We start from the raw sequence: 15,286 nt of genomic DNA, 5'->3' as shown, positions 1-15,286 counted from the left end.
GAAGCAGTGGGCATAGCGTGCCCCCTTGCTTGCCAGGTGCCTTGAGATGTGACAGGCTGCTGCCACCAAAGGCACAAGATTTAGAGAGACAGGGAGGAATTTACAAAAGAATAGGGGACAGTAAAGAAGAAAAAAAAAATAGAGGAACTTTCTACCTGCCTAGGGGTCTGGGTGGGTCCTGGACTGGGCATCTGGAAGGGAAACAGTGGGCACATCATGTCACGTTGCTTGTGAGGTGCCTTGAGATGTGCCAGGCAGCTGCTGCCAAAGGCACAAACTGCCTATGGGTCTTGGTAGGTCCTGAACTGGGGGTCTGGAAGGGAAGCAGTGGGCACAGCATGCCCCCTTGCTTGCCAGGTGCCTTGAGATATGCCAGGGTGTTGCTGCCAAAGGTGCAAGGTGTGCTTAGTAATTTTTGAAAGTCTTAGAAGAGGCCTGCCATATAACATTAGCAACACTTTTTAATAATGTTTATTCATCTTCAGTGAAAAATGTATGTTTTCCCTTTATGTCTTGCTCTTCCTGTTCAACCTATCCTATGGATATATTCTGCTGAGCTGGTTGTAAAGTCATAGTTGATCACCAAGTTCACACCCTTAAAATTGATCCCTCTTGCTAGCAAGGCTGTACAAATAAAAACCCAGATTTTTCCTTCTCTGATGCTGTGGACTCTGTTATCTCTCTGTTGCTTTGTTCTCATCACAAATAATAACCACATTAATACTTTATATATAAATTTGTGAAAAAGCTCTTTACTTCTTTCAATGAACTGAACAAAAACATCCACAGAAGGATCAAAACCATTTTTAACAAGTTGTCTCATGGCTAGAAATATTCCAGTCTCAAACCCAAAAAAGAGAAACTATTGTTCTACAGAATTCTTTGCTACAGTGGATACAGTAATGACACTTTCCAGGTTGAGCTCCCACCATTGTTCAAGATCAAAAGTTGCACTGAACACAGCTCTTCTGACCTTGTGGGATTTCCAGGCCAGGAAAATGTAAGCCAGATGGCCTCTGAAGCTAGTTTTAACATCTTCAAGAAGTTTGTCTGTTTCATCTACCACTAGCCACTCAAAACTCCTCAGTCTATTCCTGGTGGATCCTGTTTTAAAAACAGATTAGTTGATTTGGAGTTCTGACAAAAATATCAAACTTCTTAGATGATCTAGGTCCAATTTTTTTTGGCTGACATTGCTGCTTTATGGATCATGTGTATCCTAAGTCCTGTTCCCTCAGAGATGTTTATTCACTCTGGGTGAATCTGGCTAACAAGTTCTCATGTTGGTGATATAATTAGGTCTCTGAAGCATTTATTTGCAGGTTGTTTCAGCTGCATGGTTATAAGAATGCTCAAAACCAAAGATAGTTTGTGTTTCCAGATAGAAACACAAGCCAGAAGTTCTCTACCATGTAGCATAATTGGAATGGCTTGTAATGGGATAGGTGTAGGCATTTTGAAACTTGCTTCTAGAATGTTCTGAAGCAGTCAAAAATTGATTTTATATTCCTGATCATGTTGAAATGTAGTATTTGTGTCAGGAAGATCAGTTCCTTGGACAAAAATTTTGTTTATTCCTGTCTGGGATGCTCCAACTTTCCTGTGGTAGTTTATGTTCTCCTTTAACATTTTTATTTTTAATCTTTATTTCCACAGATGATATCCACTGTATAATAATGCCTTCTTCAAAAGTAACTTCTGAAGTCACCTCCTTTTTCTTCCTTTTCCTTTTATTCTGCTCCTCTTTCCTTGCAGTTAGGCTTTCTTCTTTTTGTCTTATTTTGGAACTCTTGATGTGTCCCTGGTCTTCCACTCTCACATGGCACAGATTTCTTGTCTCCAAAAATGTCTAATTCCTGCAGTACCTCTGATGAATCAAAGTTATATTTCCTTTTTCCTATCTAGGTCGAGTTGTGCCTGTGAAGAAACATCTCACATTAAATTTGGCCTCTCCACCCTGCTGGCAAAACAGATCCTAAACACCCATCTTTTCTCAGAAATCTCCCAACTGTCCTTTCTACTAACACTAAATAATGCTAGATTAGAATTTATGGTACAGGGCTGATCCAGCCCTCCTTTTCACACCCTGTAATGGGCAAGGTGCTTAAGGTGTAAAATTACTTTTGCATTTTTTTAATTTTAATTTTTATTATATTACTATATTTGTTGTTGTTTTTCCATTGCTATACATCACTTAGATTTTAAATATACTTTACCAAGCATGATGTACACCTCAGTCCAGCCTAGTTGAGTATACTATACATATTCTCATCAACAAATAATAAACCATATCTGTATACCACAAGTGCATTACCTCCCTATTTTCCCCCCAGATTTTGTTTTCTATGCTCTTCCCTCACACTCTCCTTCCACTTTGTCTCTAGTGTCCATTACAATTTTTAGTGCTTTTATGTTCTCCAGTCTTTCAGTCTCTATCATAGAGTGCAGACAGTCAGTATATGTTAAGTAGAAGCATACAGTGTCTCTTTTTCATAGCCTGACTTGCTTCACTCAGCAACAAATCTTCCATATTTCTCCACTTCCTATCAAATTCCAGGGCCTTATTTTTTATGGCTGAATAGTATTCCATAGAGTATATGTGCCAAAAATTTTTAATCCATTCATCTGTTTGTGGACATTTGGCTTGATTCCATGTCTTAGCAACCATTAATAATGAAGCAATTAATAAAGTTGTGGAACTGGTTTTCTGACTGAGTGTTCTGTCCTTGAAAAGATACCCAGGAGTGGAATTGCTTACTCATCTGGTAGTTCTATTTGAAGGGCCTCAAGGAACCTCCTTATTGTTCTCCACAGAGGCTGGTCCAAGTTATATTCCCACCAACAGTGTACTGGTGTTCCCCTTTCATCACATCCCCAGCACTTACTATTATTTGTTTTTATAATCTTTGCCAATCTAATTGGGTTTAGGTGGTATCTCATTTTGGTTTTATCTGCATCTCCCTTATGATATGGGATGCTGAGAATTTTTTCATATGCTTTTTAGATGTTGTATGTCTTCCTTAGAAAGGACAGAGCTATGGGACCAGCAGTTAGTGTAATGGCTATGTCGCTGGACTCCCACATATTCGACTGCGGTTCACGTCCCAGACCCGGTGGCTTGAAACTCACGCCGGGTAAGTGTGCATGCCTGCCCAAGATCCTGAGAGGAGAATGGAAGAGAAGTGATTGTGGTGTGGCCATGCCCCCTGGTGATTTCTTGCTTTCTATCTCTGTCTCTCTCTGACTGTCAGGTGAGTGCACACACCCTATACCAAAAACCTCTTTAAAAAAATAAAAGAAAGGACAGTTATTTATTCAGCTCATGTTCCCTTTGTTTAATTGGATTAATCATTTTCTCCTGGGTAAGTCACATGAGTTCCCTGTGTATCCTGGTTATCAGTCTCTTACCTGAGGCAAAGTTAACAAAAATTTTCTCTCATTCCAAGGGCTGTCAATTGACACTAATTATCATGTCCTTTGCTTTGCAGAAATTTCTTAATCTGATATAATCCTATCTATCAATTTTTGGGATTATTTTAGTGCTTTGTGGGTTTTGTTTACACCAATGTCTCCCAGAGTTTCCCCAGTGTTTTCCACAAGTTGTTTTATAGTTTGCAGTCTTAAATTTAGATCTTTGATCCACTTTGAGTTGATTTTGTTAATGATCAGAAGTAGTGGTTTGGATTCACGTTTCTGCAGGTGGATACCCAGTTTTTCCAACACCATTTACTAAAGAGGTTTCCTTTTTCTTACTGATTTTACCATTTGTCAACGATTAATTAGCTGAATATTTTGTGGTTTATTCTTGAGCTTTCTACTCTGTTCCATTGATCCTCATGTTTGTTTTTAATGCCAATACTGTGCTGTTTTGATCATCATAACTTTGTAATACGTTTTGGGATCAGGAAGTAAAATGTCAACTACTCCAATCTTCTTGCACAGGATAACTTTAGCAAAACAGGGTCTTTTATGGCTCCAGACAAATTCTATGTTTGTCTTTTCTAGGTCCATGAAGAATTTCTCTTGTAAATTTATAGGGGTTACATTAAATATGTAGATAAATTTGGGTGGAATACCATTTTTATTACATAAATTCTCCCAATCCAGGAACATGGGATGTCTTTGTACTTCTTAGTTTTTCAATTTCCTTTTAAAGGGTTTCATAGTTTTCCTTGTAGAGGTCCTTGACTTTCTTATTTAGTTTTATTTCTAAGTAATTTATACTTCTTGTGGCTATGGTAAATGGAATTACTTTTTTCCATTTTGACTCTGCTGACTCTGTCTGCTATTATTTGTATATAAAAATGATATAGATTGTTCTTGTCTTTTTTAGAGATTTTTTTCTTTAAGGGTGTATGTGCTCACCAGAAAGAAAAAGACAGAGAGACAGAAAGTGAGAAATTACACCTCAGAGGGGATGGCCATGCTGCAATGCCTTCTTCTCCATTCTCCTCTTGGGGTCTTAGGCACCCATATACTTGCACCTAATGTGAGTTAAAGTCATTGGGTCCAGGACTCGAACCACAGTCAATTACATGGGTATCCAGCAACATAGCCATTACACCAACTGCTGGGCCCACTATAAATTTTTTCTAATTGTGGGTTCTGCCACATTACTGTATGCATTTATTAGTTCTAGAAGTTTTCTTATGGATACCATTATGTTTCATTGGGTCTATTATGTTTACTATCATGTCATTTGCAAATGGGGATAATTTCAACTCTATTTCTGTATTGGAATGCCTTTTATTTTCTTCTCTTGTCTGATTGCATTGACTAGGACATCCAGTACTATACTGAATAAGAGTGAAAAAAGTGGTAAGCCTTGCCATGTACCAATTTTTAGCTTTTAGCTTTTCCCCATTCAGTTAGCTATAGGTTTTACATAGATGGTCTTAATTATGGTGAGAAATGATCCTTATATGCCAATTTTCCTGAGAGTCTTAGTCATAAAAGAATGTTGTATTTTGTCAAATGATTTTTCCAAATCTGTGAAGGGCACTGCATACGGAAGCCATCTTGAGCTATCCACCATCTTGGAAACCATTAGGCTTCACTTCCTCACTGAGCAAACCGTTTCTCAGAAATCATGGGACCAAATGTTCTCCCTGAGGGACGGTTGGGTATCTAGGCAATGGGAGAGATCCACCCACACCAATGATTGGTTCATGCTATTCTATTTCATTTGCATTTTGGGCAACCAATCAGTGCCCACCAGCCTGTATATAACTCGCCATTTTTCCTCAATAAACGGAAGAAGAAGACTTGATCAGCACCTTGTATTGTATGTGTGTTTGTCCCATCTCTCACTCCCTCCCCCAGGGAACCTGTTTGAGTGTCCCCTGGGTAGGGACACATGGCGCCTGAACACAGACCTGGGTACAAGGGATTCAATTAAGAGCTCCCGAGGAAGGCTCCAGTGCAGAGCAAGTGAGAAAAGCTGATGGAAAACAGAAGGGGATGGCATAGACTTGTCCAGAAGGGGACGGCATAGATTTCACTCATCCTGAAGGGGTAGCAGAGACTCTCCTGAGAAAGGCCGGTGAAAAACATAGAAGGACAAAGAGAAGACATCCTGGTAAGTGTTTACTTATGTTTTATTTTAAGTATGGGTAATAATGGGGCAAGTAATAAGGATAATAATGGGACAAAAGCTTAGCACGAAATATCCTTTCAGAGCTTAATAGAAGCCCTTGCCATTATGGTTGCTAAGGGAGAGCAAATCATGCAAAATGATCACCCCTGGGAGAAGGCTATAGCCACCTCAGATCTAACCAAGGATTCTAAAATTGAAAAAGAACAGGGAGAGGATCTTATTTCCCTAGATAGTGAGGAAGAAGTTAAAAGCCCCCCAAATAAGACAAAACCCTCCAAAATCTAAAAAACTAAAAAAGAAAAACAACCTTAAGGCTCTACAAGAGCCAAAGAAAAACAAGTCATCAACTAGTTCAGACAAATATAATAACTCAAAATGGCTGTCTGAAAAAGAAACTTTAGAAAGAAAGACTGCCATGTGCAATAACCCAAAATGACCGTCTGAAGAAAACCTTTAGAAACAAAGGCAGTCAAATACAGTAATTCAAAATGGTTGCCTTTCAAAAAACTACCTCCATCTGACAACCCAGTCGCATCTGCACCACTTTTGATGATGGTTATTGACCCTAGGGAAGAGATTTTGAATAAAATAAAACAATTAAAAGAACAGATTCAATTAGAAAAAGAACACTGGGAACTAATATCACAATTAGAAAAACAAAAAAACAATATAAACAAACAAACAAACAAAAAAATCAAAACCAGTTCAGGATCACATACAACAGACTTTCAGACATTCCCTGTTATGGAAACTACAATCCCCAGAAACAAGACATTATTAAACGTGATCATCTTTCCTTAAAAAATTCTCTCCAAAAGCTAAAAAAAGGGAGAGCTTTTACAGACTCAGGCCTCACAAGAAAACCTTCTGGCACATGCTCTTTTTGTCCTAAATTTCCTGTCTCTTGATAAAGATGGAGACTCAGCTGCTAAGTGCTTCTGGCATTTTACTACCAAAACAAAATTTGCCTCAGTTTTGTGGAAAGATCCTCGGGACAATATATGGAATGGTCTGGATCCTGTCCTCATTTGGGGCAGAGGGTCTGTCTGCATCTATGCTCAAAAACTGGATGCTGCTCATTAGTTATCAGAAAGATTAATCAAATAGATTAATTCTAACAAGCCATCCAGAGATGATAAAAGCCCTGAGATATCTCTCTCTTCTTCCACAGATCAAAAAAATGAAAATCCTTCTTAAATACCTAATCCTGTTTTACTTCTTCGACACTACCACTGCTGGTTTTGATCCTGGAGCTGCTCCTCCTGGCAGAACAGGGAGGTTTCTGTCTTGCTTTACAGGAACACTGCTGCTTTTACGCCAACAAATCCGACATTGTTCATGCCAGTCCCTTATGTTTTACTTGGAATGGACTCCTCCCCTTTTTCCCTCCCCATACTTGGTTCGATTCTGGGTTTACTGATTGTTTGCTCTTTGGGGCCTGTTCTCTTGAATAAGCTCATGGCTTTCCTTAAATGCCAAATTGATGACTCCATAAAAATGCAGCCTATCCAAGTCCATTGCCACAACCTGGAGATGGAGTATCATGGAGCCTAAGTTGTGCTCCTGCCTGAGGCACTGAATCGGTTAGCCAAAGACGGGTAAGAGAGTTTGAGCCTATAACAGCTGTACAGTCCTCCTATCTAAGACAGGAAACCCATCATTGCAATGGGATTCTCCAATGACGGGTAAGGATGGACATGTGGCTCTAAAAAACAACTCTTACCTAAGACAGGCACTATTCCCCCAGGTTTTTCTCCTCTCTTTGAAAAAATAAAAAAGGGGGACATGTGGAGGGCACTGCATATGGAAGCCATCTTGAGCTGTCCACCATCTGGAGCTATCCACCATCTTGGAAACCATTAGGCTTCACTTCCTCACTGAGCAAACAGTTTCTCAGAAATCATGTGACCAACTGTTCTCCCCAGGGGGCAGTTGAGTTTCTAGGTAATGGGAGAGATCCATCACACCAGTGATTGGTTCATGCTGTTCTATCCCATTTGCATTCCAGGCAACCAATTGGTGCCCACCAGCCTGTATATAACTCGCTATTTTTTCCTCAATAAATGGAAGAAGAAGACTTGATCAGCACCTCATATCATGTGTGCATGTGTTTGTCCCATCTCTCACTACCTCCCCCAGGGAACCTGTTCAACTGTCCCCTGGGTCAGGACACAAATCTATTGACATAATAATATTTTTAATCTTTCTCTTTGTTGATATGGTGTATTATATTTATGGTTGTTCATATGTTAAAACACCCTTGCATCCCTGGAATAAAATCTATATTGTTGTGATTAATAACCTCTTTTATATGTTCTTGAATTCGATTAGCTAGTATCTTGTTGAGAATTTTTGCATCTATATTCATCAGAAATATAAGTGTGTAGTTTTTCTTTTTTGTTCTATCCTTATCCATTTTGGTAATGAGGGTAAAGGAGGCTTCCTAGAATAAACTAGGAAGGGTTCCTTCCTTTGGAAGGAAACAGTGTTAGTAGAATGGGGGTGACCTATACATTAAAAGTTTTGTAAAATTCATCAGTGAAGCCATTGGGACCTGAACTTTTCTTTTTTGGGATTTGTTATTTATTACTTATTTAATCTCATTGTTCAGGCTTTTGATGTCTTCCTGGGTCAATATTGGGTCATTATATGTGTCTAGGAATTTGTCCATCTCATCCAGGTTTCCTTCTTTGTTGGTATATAGTCGCTCATAGTATTCTCTAATGATAAATTTTATTTCTATAATGTCTGTTGTAGTGACACCTGATACATTGCAAATTTGATTTATCTCATTCTTTTCTCTCTTCTTTTTTTTTCTTTTCTTGAAGTGATTTTATTTATTTATTTATTTTTAATTTTTTTTTTTGGCTATAGGTCTTGTGTTCTCACTAGAGAGACAGAGAGAGACAGAGAGACAGAAAACAAGAAATCATTCCTCCAGAGGGGATGACCACAACACAATTCCCTCTCCTTCATTCTCCTCTTGGGATTCTGGGCATGCACACACACACACATGCTGGGCATGAGTTTAAGCCACTGGGTCCGGAACTCGAACCGTAGTCAACTACATGGGAGTCCAGCGACATATTCATTATGTCAACTGCTGGTCCCTCTCTTCTTCTTAATTAGTCTAGTTAATGATGTGTTAATCTTGTTCATATTTTCAAAGAACAAGCTTTTGCTTGTATTTATTTGTATCGTATTTATATTGCTTATTTTCTATTTAATTTATTTGTGTGTGAATCTATTATTTCTCTTCTCCTGGCATTTTTTTGGATTTTTTTGTTGTTCTATTTCCATTTTCTTTAGGCATGATGTTAGGTTGTCCTTTTGCCACCTTCCATCTTTTTATTTGTGTGTGTGTGTGTGCATTAATTGTGATGATCTCTCTTATAACTGCTTTTGCAGAGTTCCATAAATTCCATATAGAAACTTGTGAACTCATTGTCATTTGTTTTCATGAATATTTTGATTATAGTCTTAATCTCTTCAGTAGTCAGAAAGTCATTCAGAAGTAGTTATTTAGTTTCCATACATTTGTGTATTTTTGAGGGCTTTTCCTGAGATTATTATTAAGTGTAATTCCATTATGGTCAGAGAAGATGTTGGATATAGTTTCTAGGCCTTTTAATCTGTAAAGGCTAGTTTTGTGCCCTGTAATGTTTTCAATCTTTGAGAAAACCAAGTGTTACTGAGAAAAAATGTATATCTTGTGTTTTTTTGTGTGTGTGTGTGGAAAGGTCTGTAGATTTCACACAAGTCTATCTGATTTATGGTATCATTTATGTTTTGAACGCCATTGCTGCTTCTTTTTTTTTAATTTTTTTTTTGTCTCATTTACCTGTCTAAAGGAGTTAATAGGGTTTTGGGATCTCCAACAATTACTATCTTAGTCTATATCTCCTTTTTGATCTAGCAGTCTTTTCTTTACATATCTGGGTCCTCCTGAATTCAGTGCATAGAATTCATAAGTGTTATATCTTCTAGCTGAATTAACCCTTTTACTACTATATAGTTCCTTTCTTTGTCTTTTCTTAAGATTTTTGTTATGAAGCCTATTTTATTCAGAATCAATATAGCAACTCTCACTCTTTTTTGGTTTCTGTTTGTATGAAATACCTTTTTAGAGTATCTTTCAGTCTATGTATGTCTTTATCCATGATATGAGTTTTTTTGTAGGCAGCAGATGAAGATTTCTCATTTTTAATCCAGTCAAGCAGTCAGTGTTTAATGATCAGAGAATTTAATTCATTGCTGTCTGTCTCTCTTTAGTTTTCTCAATATAGTACTCCTTTCAGAATTTCTTTATTTTTCCTTTCAGAATTTCTTGAAGAGCAGAGTTGGTAAATTCTATCAGATTTTGTTTATCCAAGATTTTTATCTTTTTTCCCATATGAAGGATAATCTTGCCAGGTATATTATTCTTGGTTGAAACTGTTTTTCATTTAGTACTTTAAATATATTTCACCATTCTTTTCTTGATTGAATTGTGTCTGATAAGAGGTCTGGTATTAGCCTGATGTGATAGCCTTTGCAAGTGATTTGTCATTTCTCTCTTGCCAGTGTTAGTATCTTGTCTGTGTCTGTCATTTTTGTCAATATAGCTCTGATGTGGTATGAAGATAATCTTCTTTGAGTGATTCTATTTGGTGTTCTTTGTATTCCTTGGGTAATTTGGTGATATTTTCTACTTTCTACTTTGTCTTCCAATGTGGGAATCACAGAAGGAGTTTTGCAATTATATTTGTTAAGGTGAATTTCACTATTTTTGCAACCACTACAGTGAGATGTAAGGAGTCCGCTAAAACTTACAATGTTCAGATGTTAGCTGCTATGTACTTAGCTGTCTCTAGGCAGTGGATACAGGCTGAGCAGCAAAACAGGAAACAAATGTTAAAAAACACAAAGTATAAAATAGAAATGGGGAGAAAAAAAATATAAGGAAAGTACTAGAAGAAAAAGAGTAAATGACAAAAAAAAAAAAAAAAGCAACATATCACTTTACAAAAAATAATACTGGGTTGACAATGGCATGCAAGTGTGCCATGCAAAGGTCCTACACAGGCTAAGGTGAAAATGCTTGGCCATTTTCTGTTGTAGGTAAGGGAAAAATAGAGAAATTAACAAAAGAAAGGGACAAACAGGCCAGAAAAGTTATTTTTTAAATTTTTTTAATTAAAATTTTTTATATACATTTAATCACATTATTTAGCTTTCACAGTGAACATTTCAATATGTGAACATTTCTCCCCAGTTCAATTGATCGAAATATCTTCAACCTATAACACCACACCTCCCTATCCCATCAATGCTCTGCCTCCTCCAAATATTCTTCCTTAGGTCTTGCTTCTCCACACACATCATATCTGTCACTAACCCCCATCTCTTATGTTTGTATAACCTTAGATCAATCAGTTTCATTCATAGAGTGCAGACACTCGGTATATATTAAGTGAGAACATACAATGTCTCTCCTTCATAGACTGGCTTGCTTCACTCAGAAGTAAATCCACTTTCTGTCAGAAGCCAGGGTTTTATTGTTTCAGAAAAGCAGGAGGGGGCTGCTTGCATACCTGGCTAACAATGGGGGGGGCTTCACAGCCATGAAGCTGAACCCAGAGGCTCAACATAGGCTAAGGTAGAGATGCCTGGCTGTTTTCTGTCCTAGGTGAGAGAAGAAGAGTATAAAATTACTTTTAAAGGTCTATATTTCTCTGCTCCTATTGGGGCAAGGAAATAAAAAGGTAAGGACAAGTTAGCACTGGATATAATAAAATCTACATACATTGCAACACTAAAATTGCAGGATTAGAATTAATGGTTTAGGGGTTGAGCAAGCCCTGTGTTTCACTCCTACATTGGGCTAATTATGCAGGTGTGAAATTTCTAGAAACAACTTGATTTGCTTTTGCTCTTATTGGAGGAAGTAAAAAGAGCACAAACCAAATATAAAACCCAATTGACATCTAAAATAGAAACTGCAGGATTGGAATTCCAGGTGATGTAGCTCACCCATCCCTGTAACCCATACTCTGAGCAGACGATTGTTACTATAAATTACTCTTTTAAAAGGTGTGAAATTTCTAGAAACAACTTGATTTGCTTTTGCTCTTATTGGAGGAAGTAAAAAGAGCACAAACCAAATATAAAACCCAATTGACATCTAAAATAGAAACTGCAGGATTGGAATTCCAGGTGATGTAGCTCACCCATCCCTGTAACCCATACTCTGAGCAGACGATTGTTACTATAAATTACTCTTTTAAATTTTTTTTTCATTTCATTTCCTTTTATACATTCAATCACATTACTATTTGTCTTACAAAGTGGATATTTCAACAGGTAAACATTTCTCCCTAGTACAGTTGATAAAACTACTAAATATCTTCAAGAGATAATACCACACCTCTTTGTGCCATTAATGCTTTGCCTCCCTATCCCTCCCCCAAATGTCCTTCCTCAGACCCTCCTCTTTCACACACACTATATCTGGTATTTACATCAATATACTGTGTTTCTATATCTTTTAGTCAATTACTTTCAGTCATAGAGTGCAGACACTCGGTATATATTAAGTGGGAACGTACAATGCCTTTCCTTCATAGCCTGGCTTGCTTCACTCAGCAGTAAGTCTTCCATATTAATCCACCTCCTGTCAAAAGCCAGGGTTTTGTTGTTTTTTTAAGGCTGAATAGCATTTCACTGAGTATACATGCCAAAGTTTTTCTGTCCATTCATCTGTTTGTGGGAATTTGGGTTGTTTCCATGATTTAGCAATTGTGAATAGTGCCTCAATAAGCATCAATGTGCAAGTACCTTTCCAATTAAGTATTCTTCTGTCCTTTGGGTAGATATCAAGGAGTGGGATTGCTGGATCATTTGGTAGTTCTATTTGTAGATCTTTAAGGAATCTCCAAATTGTTCTCCACAGTGGCTGGAACAATTTACATTTCCACCAGCAGTGTAAGAGAGTTCCCTTTTCACCACACCCCCGCTAGCACTTATCATTTTTTTCAGATTTTTTAATCTTAGACATTCTGACTGGGGTTATGTGGTATCTTATTGTGGTTTTGATATGCATTTTTCTTACAATGAGTGATGCTGAGCATTTTTTCATATGCCTTTTAGCTATTCATATGTCATCTTTTTTTCAACATCTCCCATCTTTTAATAGGATTGTCTTTTTCTGAAACAGCTGCTTGAGTTCCTTTGTGAATTCTAGTTATCAGTCCCTTATCTGATGCATAGTTTACCAAAATATTTTCCCATTCTGAGGACTGTCGATTCACACTAATTACTGTGTTTTTTTGCCATGCAGAAATTTCTTAGTCTGATGTAATCCCACTTGTCTATTTTGGGGATTATCAACTGTGCACTGGGAGTCTCATTTAAGAAATCTTTTACTACCCCAATGTCTTCCAGAGTTTCCCCAGTGTTTTTCATGAGCAGTTTTGTAGTTTGAGGTCTTAGACTTACATCTTTGATCCACCTTGACTTGATTTTTGTCAAAGATGAGAGGTAGGCATTCAGATTCATCATTCTGCAAGTGGAAATCTAGTTTTACCAGCACCATTTGCTGAAGAGGTTTTCCTTTTCCCACTGGATTGACTGGTACTCCTTGTAAAAAAATCAGTTGGCTGTATGTTTGGGAATTGATTTCTATGGACTCTATTATGTTCCATTGGTCCACCTGTCTGTTTCTGTGCCAGTCTGATGCTGTTTTGATTGCCACAGCTTTGTAGTATATTTTTGGGTTGGGAGCAAGATGCTGCCCACTTGTGGGAATTGCAGAATTGCTTTGGCAAAATGGGGTCTTTTATAATTCCAGACAAATTTTATGATTGTCTTTCCTAGATCTGTAAAGAACGTGTCTGGTACTTTGACTGGCATTTCATTAAATATGTAAATTAATTTGAGTAGAATTGCCATTTTAATTCTTCCAATCCAGGAACATAGGTTATCCTTCCACTTTTTTTGTGTTATTTTCAACTTCTTTTTTATCTTCTTATAGTTTTCCTTGTGGAGGTCTTTAACTTCTTTGGTTAGATTTATCCCTAAGTATCTTATACTCTTTGTGGCAATGGTAAATGGACAACTTTTTTCAGTACTATCTCAGTCTGCCTGTTGTTCATATATAGAAATGCTATAGATTTCTGGATATTAATTTTGTATCCTGCAACTTTGCTGTATTCTCATATTACTTTCAGAAATTTTTTCATGGATACTTTTGTGTCTTCTATGAATACAATCATGTCATCTGCAAATAGAGTTTCACTTCTTTTTGTATTCAAATGCCTTTTATTTTTTCCTTTTTTCAGATTGCATTAGCCAGGACTTCCAGTACTATATTGAAAAGAGTGAAAAAAGTGGGCATCCTTGTCTTGTCCTCATTTTTAGTAAAAAAACCTTTCAGCTTTTTACCATTCTGGATGACGTTCGCTATTTTTTTTTATCAATAACTTTTATTGTCTTGAGAAATGATCTTTCTATACTGATTTTGCTGAGAGTCTTGATCATGAAGGTATCTTATCATGAAGGTACTATGTTGTATCTTCTTGAATGCTTTTTCTGCATCAATTGATATGACCATATGATTTTTATCTTTCCTCCTTTGAATATGGTGTATTACATTTATCATTTTGCATATGTTGAATCAACCTTGGATTTCTGGAATAAAACCTACCTGATCATGATGTATAATCTTTTTTATAAGTTGCTGGATATGATTGCTAGTATCTTGTTGAGAATCTTTGCATCTATATATTGCTCTCAAAGGTTCCTGTTTACAGTTCTCCTGTGGGGGGGGAAGAGAATGTAAGAGAAGGGAAGAGTTAACACTGGAATAGATAAAAAGCCCTTCTATTTTCTAAACTCACACTGCAGGATCAGATTTCATGGTGCTGAAGGTGAGCCTGGCCTGCATCCTGCACCTTAGATTTGGCATTGGGACACAGGTGTAATATTTCTCTTAAAGTCTTGCCTTCCTTATGCACCTGTTGGGGGAAAGTCATGCAAGGACAGGAAAAACTTAGAAACAGAAATGCTAAAACTAGTCTACTATTTAAAACTGAAACTTCAGGATCAGAATTCATGGTGCCTGAACTGAACGAGATCTGGGTTTTGCACCCTTAACTGGGCAGGGGTTTGTAAATAAAAAATTGCTTTTAAAGGCCTCGTTTTCTTCTGCTTCTGAGGGATAGAAAGAGAGGTACAAGAAACATAATACACCTACCTTCGTACTCTGAAACTGTAGAATCAGAATTCTCAGTACTGGGACTGAACCAGCCTGGTGTTCCACTCCTTTGGCTGTGCCAGGCATTGCAGATGTTAAATTGCTCTTAAAGACATAATTTACTTTTGTTCCCTATACCACTGAAACTGCATGGAAGGTTCACAGTATTGAGCCTGAATCAGCAATGGGATTAGGCTGTTATGTTCCTAAATATGTGATTTTCAATTAAAGAGCAAAATTCATAAAATAAGTCAAATAAACACATCTTATTCAAAGGAATAAAATGGGAACTTGCACCCCTTGCCAAATCATAAAGACACCGGGTACAGTGAAGAATCTTGCAGGAAGTCAGGCTGCTAGTGGCTGCATATTTATCAGCTGAGATACATGGCTCATCCCATCCCTCACTCAACTTTGAATGCTCAGGTTTTTTTTGTTTTGTTTTGTTTTGTAATGAA

The 15,286-nt window shown here is 37.3% G+C and overlaps 1 pseudogene; it reads right to left on the bottom strand.

The window, feature by feature from the left end:
• Positions 1 to 405: 405 nt before the first annotated feature.
• On the bottom strand, positions 406 to 14,915 carry LOC102480518 (putative ATP-dependent RNA helicase DDX52; annotated as a pseudogene).
• Between the last annotated feature and the right edge of the window lie 371 nt (positions 14,916 to 15,286).

This window comes from Tupaia chinensis, unplaced genomic scaffold (genome assembly GCF_000334495.1).
Source record: "Tupaia chinensis unplaced genomic scaffold, TupChi_1.0 Scaffold140391_1, whole genome shotgun sequence".
Lineage (NCBI taxonomy): Eukaryota > Metazoa > Chordata > Mammalia > Scandentia > Tupaiidae > Tupaia > Tupaia belangeri.
The sequence above is the reverse complement of the archived record's forward strand: the minus strand, read 5'-3'. Positions and strand labels throughout refer to the sequence as shown.